The sequence below is a fragment of the Anser brachyrhynchus genome (genome assembly GCF_964034855.1).
Source record: "Anser brachyrhynchus genome assembly, chromosome: 1".
Classification (NCBI taxonomy): Eukaryota; Metazoa; Chordata; class Aves; order Anseriformes; family Anatidae; genus Anser; species Anser brachyrhynchus.
Window position 1 is genome coordinate 68,021,163 of NC_137694.1, and position 10,999 is coordinate 68,032,161.

Below are 10,999 nucleotides of genomic sequence, written 5' to 3' on the forward strand. Positions count from 1 at the left end.
TTGCTTCTATAATGTTACTTAAAAGGCTTCTGTTTATCAAAACCTCAGTGTGTCATGAAGGTAGCGTTCGTGCTCACCGCAGAAAAAGCACACTTGTCTCTGTGACTGATCTATGGAACAACTCTTGAATAATGGAAACTTATTTTGTACATATAAGAGGGATATATAATCCTCCTCCTGCCCCTTGGAAAAACTAGAAAATTTGGCTTTGCTGTTTCTGAATTTAATCTTAATCTTCAGAGCACTAAAACTCTCCAGTGGGGCCAGTGGTTGAACTGAGCTACTGAATATTGCCTGGAGAAATTTATTAAAAAATTGAATAATACAGTATTTTCCCCATACTGTTTTAACCTCTTGTGTACCGTTAGGATAGATATTTGGGGGTGGAGAATGGAGGCTGTCGCTTACTTCTGCCCGCACAGAGCATTTTCATTTTGGTTGCAACAAAATAATAAGTAATCATTACTCATAAAGGAGTGTGCACTCCTTTTTGCCTTTTTTCTTCTTTAAAAAGAAAAGATATTCCTGCTGCAGAAGTGGCTACAGTTCAACTCGTAGTGAGGCTACAGTGTTTCATGTTTTCAAATACAAAAATAATTGCTGTGGTTGTTAACAGAATTGATTTCATTACATGGAATTACACTCCTTAGGCAAAGTCTCAGGGAATTTTCTGCCCAAATGGGAGTCTCAATAAAGTGCTGGCAGATCCTTGAGCAAGGCTGAAGTTTACTGTTCACAGTAATGAATCAATTCTTCACCAGCGTCTCTGGTATACTGAACTATCAAAATGGAAAAGCATTTAAAATATACCTTCATTTTATATTCTTAGCATTGATGACCCAGAGGCCTTTAGGCCTGCTAGCTAAATATGGATAATAGCTTATAAACCAAAACAAGAACCCCACAGAAGATATTAGAAAAAAATTTGGAGACAGTACAACTAACACCACCTTCCAACATGTGTACATACCTATCATATAAACATCCTCTTAGAGATGTTCATGTATGCAAAAATCCAATAAATACAAGACCTCAAAAAAATTAAAAAAAGAAAATCCTGAAACATTCTGAAATATGCCAGAAAACTAGGCTGTAATCTTGTCTCATGAAAAGAAGGAGGTATTCTGCCGTTTACATCAGTGGCTTCAACAGTTTTATCTGTGGAGGATTTTTAAATTTTTAAATTTAGTGTATTTAATTGTAGTGTAGAGAGAAGAGTTTCAAAATGTTGGGCTTCTCAGATCATATTTAGTCAGTGTTTTTCAGCTATTGATAATTTGTGGATCTTTAAAAATTATCTTGATTGAATTGTAGATTCTTGTACAAAGAATGGTAATCTGCTGGGATTGGGTATGTTTTGTAGTACACAGCTTTCCAAAATCTCAATCACATGTTAAAAATTGTTAATTGGTATTTGTGTTATCAGTTGCCATACCAGCAATTATCTTTTCAGGCTTTCAAGTTAACTTTTCCTGCAGTGGGTTGCAGGTCCATTGAAGCAGAGTGTATTCCAGTAGTGATATTTCTGCATGATGTGTCTACACTTTCTCAGTTCTACTTACTGTGGGCTTTATTTAGTTGTTCCTTGACTCTCAATGGGTTCCCGAAACAAGTCCTACTAGTTTTAAGCAGAACAGCCACATGCAGATGCAGTCAAAAGATTTAGAAAGGAGGAAATGTATAATTCTTCTTTACAATAGCATACTACCAGGGTATTACATTATTAGCTGACTACTATTCAGATCTTGATCCCAATAGAAGACTGTTTATATTGTCAGTTTGAGTAACACTGCTTCACTCTGAATCTGCTTCCTTGATTGTCTGCATGATGTATGTATTAGATTTTCTCCTACAATCCCTTCTGGATTGGCTAGATCTCTTTCCAAGAAAATATGTGAATGTATTGATACTACATTATTTTAAGGACTGAGCCAATATGGGTGTGATGGCACCAAGTCTTGCTCCCTTCACCCAGCCTAATCTTTTAGTAGTGTCCCTACACACTTGAAACCGTCTCACACCTTTATATCACAAGTGCTTTTTACGAGAGGGCAGTAATGCTTAGGATTGTGCAGTCCAAGCACAAAGACATTGGATTGCAAGACAGCCCACACATTGTAGTGGTCATTTTATGCAGAAATATTGTTTCTTAAAGGACCCCAGGCCAAAAGGTGTGCCACATGAGGCTGGAAGAGCTGGGCCTTTTTGACTGTGTGTAGGCAAGAGAAGAGTATTTACAGCTGCAGTAATTTCCGTGGATATCTGTGACCTTTTGCATGCTGCAAATTTGGAGCATGGTCTTGAATGCTCTTAGAAATAAAAATAATAAAAGAAAACAGCTTAGATAAAGGCCCATGGTGGTAATACAAAGTTTACAATCATGTGGCAAATGGTACATGGACAACTGGTGAGAGAGTCCTGAGAATGAGTAGGTGCAAAGATCTTTGGCATAAGTATTTAACCAGAGATCCCTTCAGATGTACATGTGGGAAGACCACTGTAAATGGCACTAGCTGTGGACAATGTGTGGGCCACACTGTGCTGCCTGGCCAGAGGAATGGGATTGCTCCCTGCAGCAGCTCACCAGGACAGAGAGATAGCGAACAATGACAGCAGCTCTGCATCCCTGCAGTGTCATAGCTAGGGCTGCACCATCACTTCTCACTTCCTTCTCTGCTCACACCTTTCCATCTCTCAGCAGGCATCCAGTGTGACACGGGCAGTGGTTTCCTCCTTCCTGTTCCAGGTTATGTGCATGGGATTTCTGACCAGGTACTCCAAATTGGCTAATTGAAACTCCTTTTCTCATAGATCCTAGGGTTAAGTGTGAAAGCCAAGTTCTGGAGAGGGATACGGGTGCCTCAGGAGCAGCCTGCCAGGAGCTGGCAGCAGCTGAAACTGTTCCAGCTCAGTGGCATTTGATTTCTGTTTGGAAATCTGGATGTTCAGCTTTGGACTAGAGCTGGTGTTTTGCTCTGCCCTTGCCCACTTTGGTTCCACTGGTAAAATCATTGCCAACCACCAGCAGGGCTGGCTAGGGGGTAAAAGGCAAAATATGGCACAAAATGCAACAATCTGCCTGTCCTCCAAGGTGCAGATCCCTTGAGTCCAGTGACCCAGAGAAGATGATCTGATGCATTAGCCTTGGTGCCATAACCCTGGTAAATGACTAAGCAGCAGGTAGAAGGGAGTATTTCATAATGACTTAGGGGTAAATTTACAGAGTGCTGACTAATATATGCCTCTTGCTTTGCTGAAATAAAAACATGAAGTCATACCTAGTGGGAGGGCTAAGTTAAAAGAGGTGAGTTGAAGTTTACTGCCTGTGCAAGCAGAAGAGTATGAGGATGTGTCTGCAAATCAAATATGAACACAGAAAATCCACATTCTGGAGTTTGTTTTACATGGTTTTAGGAAAATAACTGATTTTGATTTGTAAGAATGACAGCACCTGTTTATGTCTCCTGATTTCTTGAAGCTTTGCTTTGACTTTTATGGCCAGTAGCGAAAAGAGTCCTTGTGTCAGAAAATAAATCTGATCTTCTTTCCTTTTAGATACTCTTCTACTTCAGCAATTTTTTTTTCAGGCACTGTAGCTGAATATAAAAAATCTTGGAAACTGCAGATTCTTTCATTTCACTGTTTGAAAAGATATGTCCAAGTCATTGGTGAGAGGCAGAATTATACAGAGAACTTTTCTTTGCTTTTCATTTACTTTTTCAAATAGACGTCTTTCCTCTATGCTGTGTCTCAGGTCACTTTAAAAATGGTTTTAATATTTGTAGCAAAGTGTAGATAACATAAATATCCCCCTTGATAAAAAGAATTAATGAACGAACTCTGTATAGAAAATGAATTTTCTTTAAAAATAGCATAATGAACCTTTTTTCTCCTGCAACCAAAGTGTTTGCTTTCTTACCCCCTTCCCTCTAAACGTGTTTTGAACATATTTATGGTTAAATATTCAAGGATGGGAAAAGGCCATGCAACTTTGCAAACTGGTGTTCAACTGTTAATACAGATTGGCAAATAGAAATTTATTTGGTGGTGATAACAGTCCTTTCAAGTGTTTACAGTAGAGGAGAAGCAGGTTAGAACTGACATGACCTAAAGTATGCCACAGACCACTGCTACTTTTATTGTTATTATTTCTTTTGTTTGTTGTATGGTAATTTTTATAGGTGGTACTCAGGCTCTGTGCTATCCAGGGCATTTGTTGCAGCTGCTTGCAATTTTCCACCAAATTTTTCTGATAAAAGAATAGATTCTCAAATATAAATACTAAAATAACACAAAAAGAAATAGTTTCCCAGGTAAAATAATGCTAATTTGCTGGAAACCTGAAAACATATATATATATATATATATATATATATATTCAATCATAGACTGAATGATTTAGATGGGCAACTGACAATGCTGCAGTTCAAAATGGTTCCACTGAACCTCCAAGAGACTGTACCTTGCCCATCTTGAGGTCTTATTCTTGCATATGAATATTCTGCCATTTATGTAGTTTCTGTGCAGCCTGGCTGATTTCACTGTTGTCTTGCTGGTTGCCCACAAGCTGGCAGAATTTCCCAATGTAGAGGTAGTAGCTTTGATACTGGATGTGTCAGAGCTACAGTACGTGTGCACAGCAGCTGATTTGCACATTGCGCAGTAACCCTGGCATGGCCTGGACCCATCACACCTGCTGTGCATGCACAACAGATCTGTGGGTACGTGTTAATCATTACTAGAAGTAGCCAAGTCTATTTTTCTATGGAAATTTGCAAATTAAATGGAGAAAAATAATTTGCTTTCAGAGTAACATGAATGAAGAAAACAAAGAAACAATTTCTGACCAGGCTAGTGCAGACATTTTCAGATAGTTCCTTTTCTATGATATTCCCGAGTACAAGGAAGACAATGACATTTGTGCAGCATGTTCCAGTTCAAGTCACAGTATACAAGTTGGGGTATTGGCAGTAGTATTGCAGCTACACTGGTGATGAAAAACCTTTGTGTAATAATGTCCTTGACCTAGAACTAGGTTCGAAGTGCAGATTTCACATCCAGATTTCACTGCTAAAGTATGCTGGGTTGATAGCCAAATCCTCTGGTTGGTTACTTTTGTTAGAAATAGGAGCCAGCTGCAATACCTGGATATGCCTTTCTGTACTTCAGACCACATTAATGTAGCAACAGCAGTGACCAAATTTCTCAGCGCAGACAAGTCCCTAAGTTATACATTTTTTTTAATGGGATACTTTCATTAGTGCCTTAGCTGATATTACTCATAAACCAACCCTTGCGCTACCAGGTTTAATCATTGTCTCGAGGCAGAGGCTTATTAGTGCAAGGTCATTCTATACTTTTTTATTTCATATTTTCCCTTGGAGAAAGTGAGCGATGTCTCCAGAAAAATCACCTACCTCCTGCCTAGCATATCAACATCCACAGACGTGCTGCCAGCATAGATGTAATGCCTCTTGGCCAAACCTCATGTTGCACCAAAACAGAGAGTTTACAGTAAAGGACAGATAATAAGATCAAGTCCTGAAACTTGTATGTGGGATTATGCAAGCTATTTAAAGAATTAATGATAAAACTTCTATTAAAAAAAAAAAAAGTGAAATGTTTCTTGAAAATATTAAATCTCTCATTGTGAATTAAGTGCTTTTGAAATGCTGGATTGATAACTGGAGATCAAAGCCTTACACCTGGCTGAGCTACTGACATGTCCCCGTGGCCTTGGAGCACCCCACAGTCTAGCCCTCAGGGGTGCTGGAGTGCTCTGATTCTTATGCCACTGTTAAAGAACTGAGGTGCAAAAAGGCAAAGTGACATATTTAAGCCCACATTAGAAGTCTGTGGTGAAGCAGGGATTTCAGATCAGGCATCTGATCTCCTTGGGTAGCAATCCAAACAGGAACTGTCACTCCTCTCCAACAGAAGATGCAGTGACAGCCAGAAAGCCGCTGATCAAAAAAGGGTGAGAGATTTCCCAGTTCCATCAAGTCCATGGCCCTTCGGTAGAGAAGCAACAAAAAAGCTGAATCAAGGCAGCGAGAGTATTTTCAGGTGGCTGACACCCGTGTGTTGGTAACCGGACTGTGATCTAACAGGCTTATGTGTTGTAGAATAGTGAACAATGACATAGAGCATAATCTTTTTGTAATTCTTTGCTGTGACCATACCTTGTTTTAGGGTGTATTTCTAAGTGAATTTTAAATAGCTCGATTCATTGGGAAAAATTTCTGCCGTATGGCTGCTCACGACCTGTGATGAAGGTGTTTTAGATCAAAATATGGAAATTACATGGAAACATGTTAGTCCCCTCAGAATTGCCATTTCACCTTTTTCTCCTGCCTTCCTCTCCAGACTGCTCAGCAGCACATGGACTGGATTTTTGGGCTTCTTCGCTCCTTGGCGGCTTTTTGGACAAGGAACCGAGAAGCCAAGATTTCCCACACCTCTGTGTTCTTTGCTTCCTGTTTTTTAACTCCTGGAGCATCATACAAAATATACTAAGAGAAATCTAGTTTCAGAATCTGCATGACAAATCAAAGGTTTCTGCATGACAGGAGTTGTAGTTCTTTGATCTGAAGTACTGATACTGCTTTGTTAATTTACATCAGTAGGAAATTCGTCCTTTTTTTTTTTTCCTGTTCTGTACATACTCCTTAACCCCTAATGATAATAAATAATGTTTTAAAAAGTAAGAAGAATATTGTATTTATAACCATGTAAATTAAAGAGTTCTCAACTATTAATGTGAACCACATAATTTAAAATAAATAAATGAGATATAGGCAGAAAAGCAGCCAACCATATGTTTTCACCATATGCTGAAGCATACTTACTGTCCCTTATATCCTGTATTCCCTGTGAAATCTATGTATACATATTCACTGATGGGAAAAAAAAAAAAAAAAAAAGAAAACCTGCATGAAAGAACTTTAAAGCTACAAGATCAAGTACTCTGTATTTGGACTCTGTGAAAATTCATGCGGTCATAATTTCTCTAATAAAAGGATATCATGAAGATATGGTCTTTATGTACTTGATCACATCAGTTTTTGCTTGGAAGCTCACCCTCATTCACTGGAAATGATGTATGGTAGTCACTGACTGAGTGTGAACATTCAAATGAAGGCATTGATCCGTATCCTAAAGATATGTCTTATATACCATCTCATCTTTTCTTCATTGGAGAGGTAGTTCTGGATTGCTTAGAGTCTGTATCTTTTAGATGAGTTGAGGGTTATAGATATTTCCAGGAAACAGATCACTTACTGTCTTGGCTATAAGATCTGGGCTTCACTTTTGCTGCTTTATTGATGGAAATTAAACAGAGCTACCAAGCAGTGTTCACATACCATTAAGACTGGTTGAAAATGTTCTTTTCTTTTTTTTTTCATTGAAAAAAGTTTTTTCTTCAAAATAGATATTCAGCCCATTTCCTTTTATTACAGAAAAATATTCTTTAAATTGATTTTTTCGTTTGGAAAACCAGGGGTAAACTTTTCACTCCAAATTAGGTAAAAATTCTCTGCCTTTGTACATCCACACTGTACCACTTATGGTAGAAGTCTCAGTACTGGCAGCATAAAGGTCAGTGTAAGCTCTTTGCTGGAGCCCATCCTGCTGCAGGATGCTGCCACTTGTACTGAAGCTGCAGCACTTCCACCAAAGTGGTCTGCAGTTTGAGCAGCTCGGCCAAATAGGCAGAGTCACAAACTCAACAGGAGCCGTGAACTGTCACCTCTCCTGGAGGCAAGAGCTTGGGGGGTGACCAGACGTTACCCTTCTCTGTGATCACAACATTGGCAGTGGCTGCAGTCTAGGTATGCCTCACTTCAGTAACCTTTCAATCAGAAATGCGATACCTTTTTTCTCATATGTTTACCTGATCAGTTCCTTAGCATAACTCACTGAGGCAGGACTTAGAAAGTCTGTGAAGGTCAGGTAGAAGTAGATATTGCTTGTAATTTAAAAAAAAAGAAAAAAAAAAAAGAAGATGAAAAGAGAGTGGGAAGGAGCAGAAATTTGCTTCATCTTGAAACAAACAGAATGGAATTGGAATTTGAACAGATGAATTATGTTTTCATGTTCATATTTTCTGTGTATCCATAACAATCCCAGGAGGCTTCACATCAACATTTTGAAATCTTTTGATAAATGCGCTCACATTCTTATCAAAATTGACTTGTGTTTGGATTTCTCAACTTATACTTCAATTAGCATTTGAACCCAATACTTTTAAGCATGTGATACAGTGATGTCTTCAGTGCATATATTTAATTTGAATGTTTCAGATCATTACTACTACTACTAAGTGCTGTTTTACTTCTAGGGGTTTTCAAGAGCTGATCTTAAGATTGTTTCACTTACCTTGAAAATGTATTTTTTTCTATTATCTACTTTCTAACTTCCATTTATGTCTTTTTAGAAATATAGAAAACAATTAAGATTATGTCAGTGCTGAAGATACTGAAGTCTTAGGTTGAAACCTAAAGTGGAACCTGTCTTTCAATGAGGAATAGGTCAAAGGAGTTAATGGCTAATTGTGTGACTTAGAGCTAATTTTGAGGAAAGAATGTGGAGTTATGCAGCTATTATTTCCTAATTTTTTTCATCGTCTTTTTTTCTGATCTTGTGTTATGCAGAACTTAAAAGTTCTTTACTGGAAAGATAAATGGAAAAGAAAACAAACCAAGAGGTGACATATTCAGTCTGATAACCATGCCTGATATAAACTTATATACATATAGCACTGACGTCTTCAAAAAATGATGGTCCACATGCAGTTACATCTAATATTCTAAATACAGAAACAGGATTTTTTTCCAATTTGTTCCTAGTACAGTAAATAAAATATCCACCATTGTTTCTGCTTCCAGCACTATGAAGAATACAGCAAACTTAAAAGACAGAGACTGTTCAAGGCAGATGAGATCAGGCCCCTGTGTAACAGAGGCAGAAAATCTAAAAGTTTGTCAAGTCCCTTTGAACAGAAGTTGGTCACAATGAGAGACAACGTGTTCAATTTTGGGCTCCAGTGCAGCTCTGTTTGTGCTGGCTCAGCTGCTGGAAAGGAGCCACAGGGTTAGATTGATCACCCCATGTGGAATACACCTCGCAAGAAGGATGCTGCATATGTTTGGCACAATGACCCCTCACTATTCCCTTGATTGGGACAGAGGGAGGAGGCAGAGCACTCCACTATTCTGGCTGATCAGAAGTCATTGAAAGACACAGTAAATTAGAGAAGCCCTTCTGAGGTGAGTTAATTTATACTGGAATGGGGAAAGACGTGGACCTAGTGTCCAGGAGGTGTAAAAAATGACTTTCTCTGCTCCCTCTCCCTTAGTCCTGGGCTGCATCTCCTGACAGCTGAAAGCATTAGGGAAGTCATCATTGCTAAACCATTTTATTACTATGAGACTTTGCAAGATGAGGAAAACCATGACTATCCAGTTAGGTTCAGAGGACAGTGGACTTCCACCATATTATGCTTTCCAGTTCTCCTGTGAAGCTACGGATCATTTCCTCTGCTTGAGCAATTCACTCTGTGAAATGAAGAGAATTGTCTATCCCTATAGCGCACTTCGAGATCTGTGGTTGAAAAGGACGTATGTGAGATATATATTGCCATTTCTTTCTGCCACTCACAGAGCAAGTTTAGCTTTGCATGTAGAAATCCAGCAGCTCCTTGTTTTTCAAAGAACAGGGCTGAGAGAAAGGAGGTATCAATGGATTAGGATTTAGGAGAACTTTGCTTTGCCACAGGCTCGCTGTGTGACTTTCAGATTTTTATCTTTTGTGTTTCAGTTCTCCATATGTAAACTAAAGATAATAATTCTCCTCTTAGCTTGATCTTTGTCCTATTTATTTAGTTTATAAACTTCCTGGGGCAAGTGATCATCTCTTAGTTTGTATATCACCTACCACAGAGAAGCTCAGATACCATTCAGGGCCTCGATGTGCTGTTACAAAATATCCATTAAATAATTATATTATGTCATGCATTGCCAAATGATCTTGTCTCCTTAGACTTCTAAAAAAATTCCTTAATATATAAAAAAAGACTCAGTCCCCAACATCTGCAAAGCTTTTGCTTTTGCATGGAAGCAGAATTCAACTGTGGAAAAAGACCTTTCTGGGTACCAGCAAGATTTACACCTGGCTTTGTTCTTGAATGGACTGAATTCTTAAGACAGAATTGCTTCTGGAAAATTGTTGAGCATTTCGGGGGGATGTTCTGATCCTATTAAAATGAACCCTGTAGATACATAAACACACAAATAAATAAATGTCCTGCATGTTGTTTGGTCATTCTTTTGAAGAATGAGTGCATAGGTGTATTATACACAGATCCTCCATACCGATGTTACTCATCTGAGAAGTCCTTCTGCAAAATCTCTGGACATTTGATTCTGCTCAATAACTTTGAGCAATAATGTGATCAGAAGAAAGGCAGAACATTTGGTTTGATGCCTATATATAAAATTGTGTATGTTCTGTACTGGAAAAGAGAAAACAAGTCATTGGGATCTACTAGGGAAAATCAATTATGTTCTTTCCAAACAGAGACATACCCAAGTTCCAGGTAACTAACATTTCTTGAACACAATATTTTTTAATATTGGATAGATCAGGACTATGAATGTCTATGTGTGTCTCACAGCATTCCATAAAAGCTGAAAAATTAAGAAAAAATCAAGTCCAGCCATTCTCAAAAGATTTGCAATCCTTCTGACAAATTTTGAGCTTCTAACAAAATTGAAAAGTAGACACTTTCATTTGGATTTATATTTTATGTGAAATAATCACCCAACTTCATTGCTGAGCTGCGTATATAAGACACTAATATTACCAAACTTTATTTCAGTTTTCTCTTTGCTAGATGAAACTAGAGGAGATTAAGTGTGAGTGCCAGTTACTCTGATATAGGAAATTGGCTGAGACTCGGGCCCAGAGTAATAGTGACAGTTGATTAAAAACAAGGAAG

General features: G+C 38.3%; 1 long non-coding RNA gene across 1 annotated transcript; it reads left to right on the forward strand.

Annotated features, from left to right (window-relative positions):
- Positions 1 to 6: 6 nt before the first annotated feature.
- LOC308181136 lies at positions 7 to 6,928 on the forward strand. The gene is made up of 2 exons (XR_013941336.1): positions 7 to 2,772; positions 6,367 to 6,928. It is a non-coding gene; the product is annotated as an uncharacterized lncRNA (long non-coding RNA).
- The last annotated feature ends 4,071 nt before the right edge of the window (positions 6,929 to 10,999 follow it).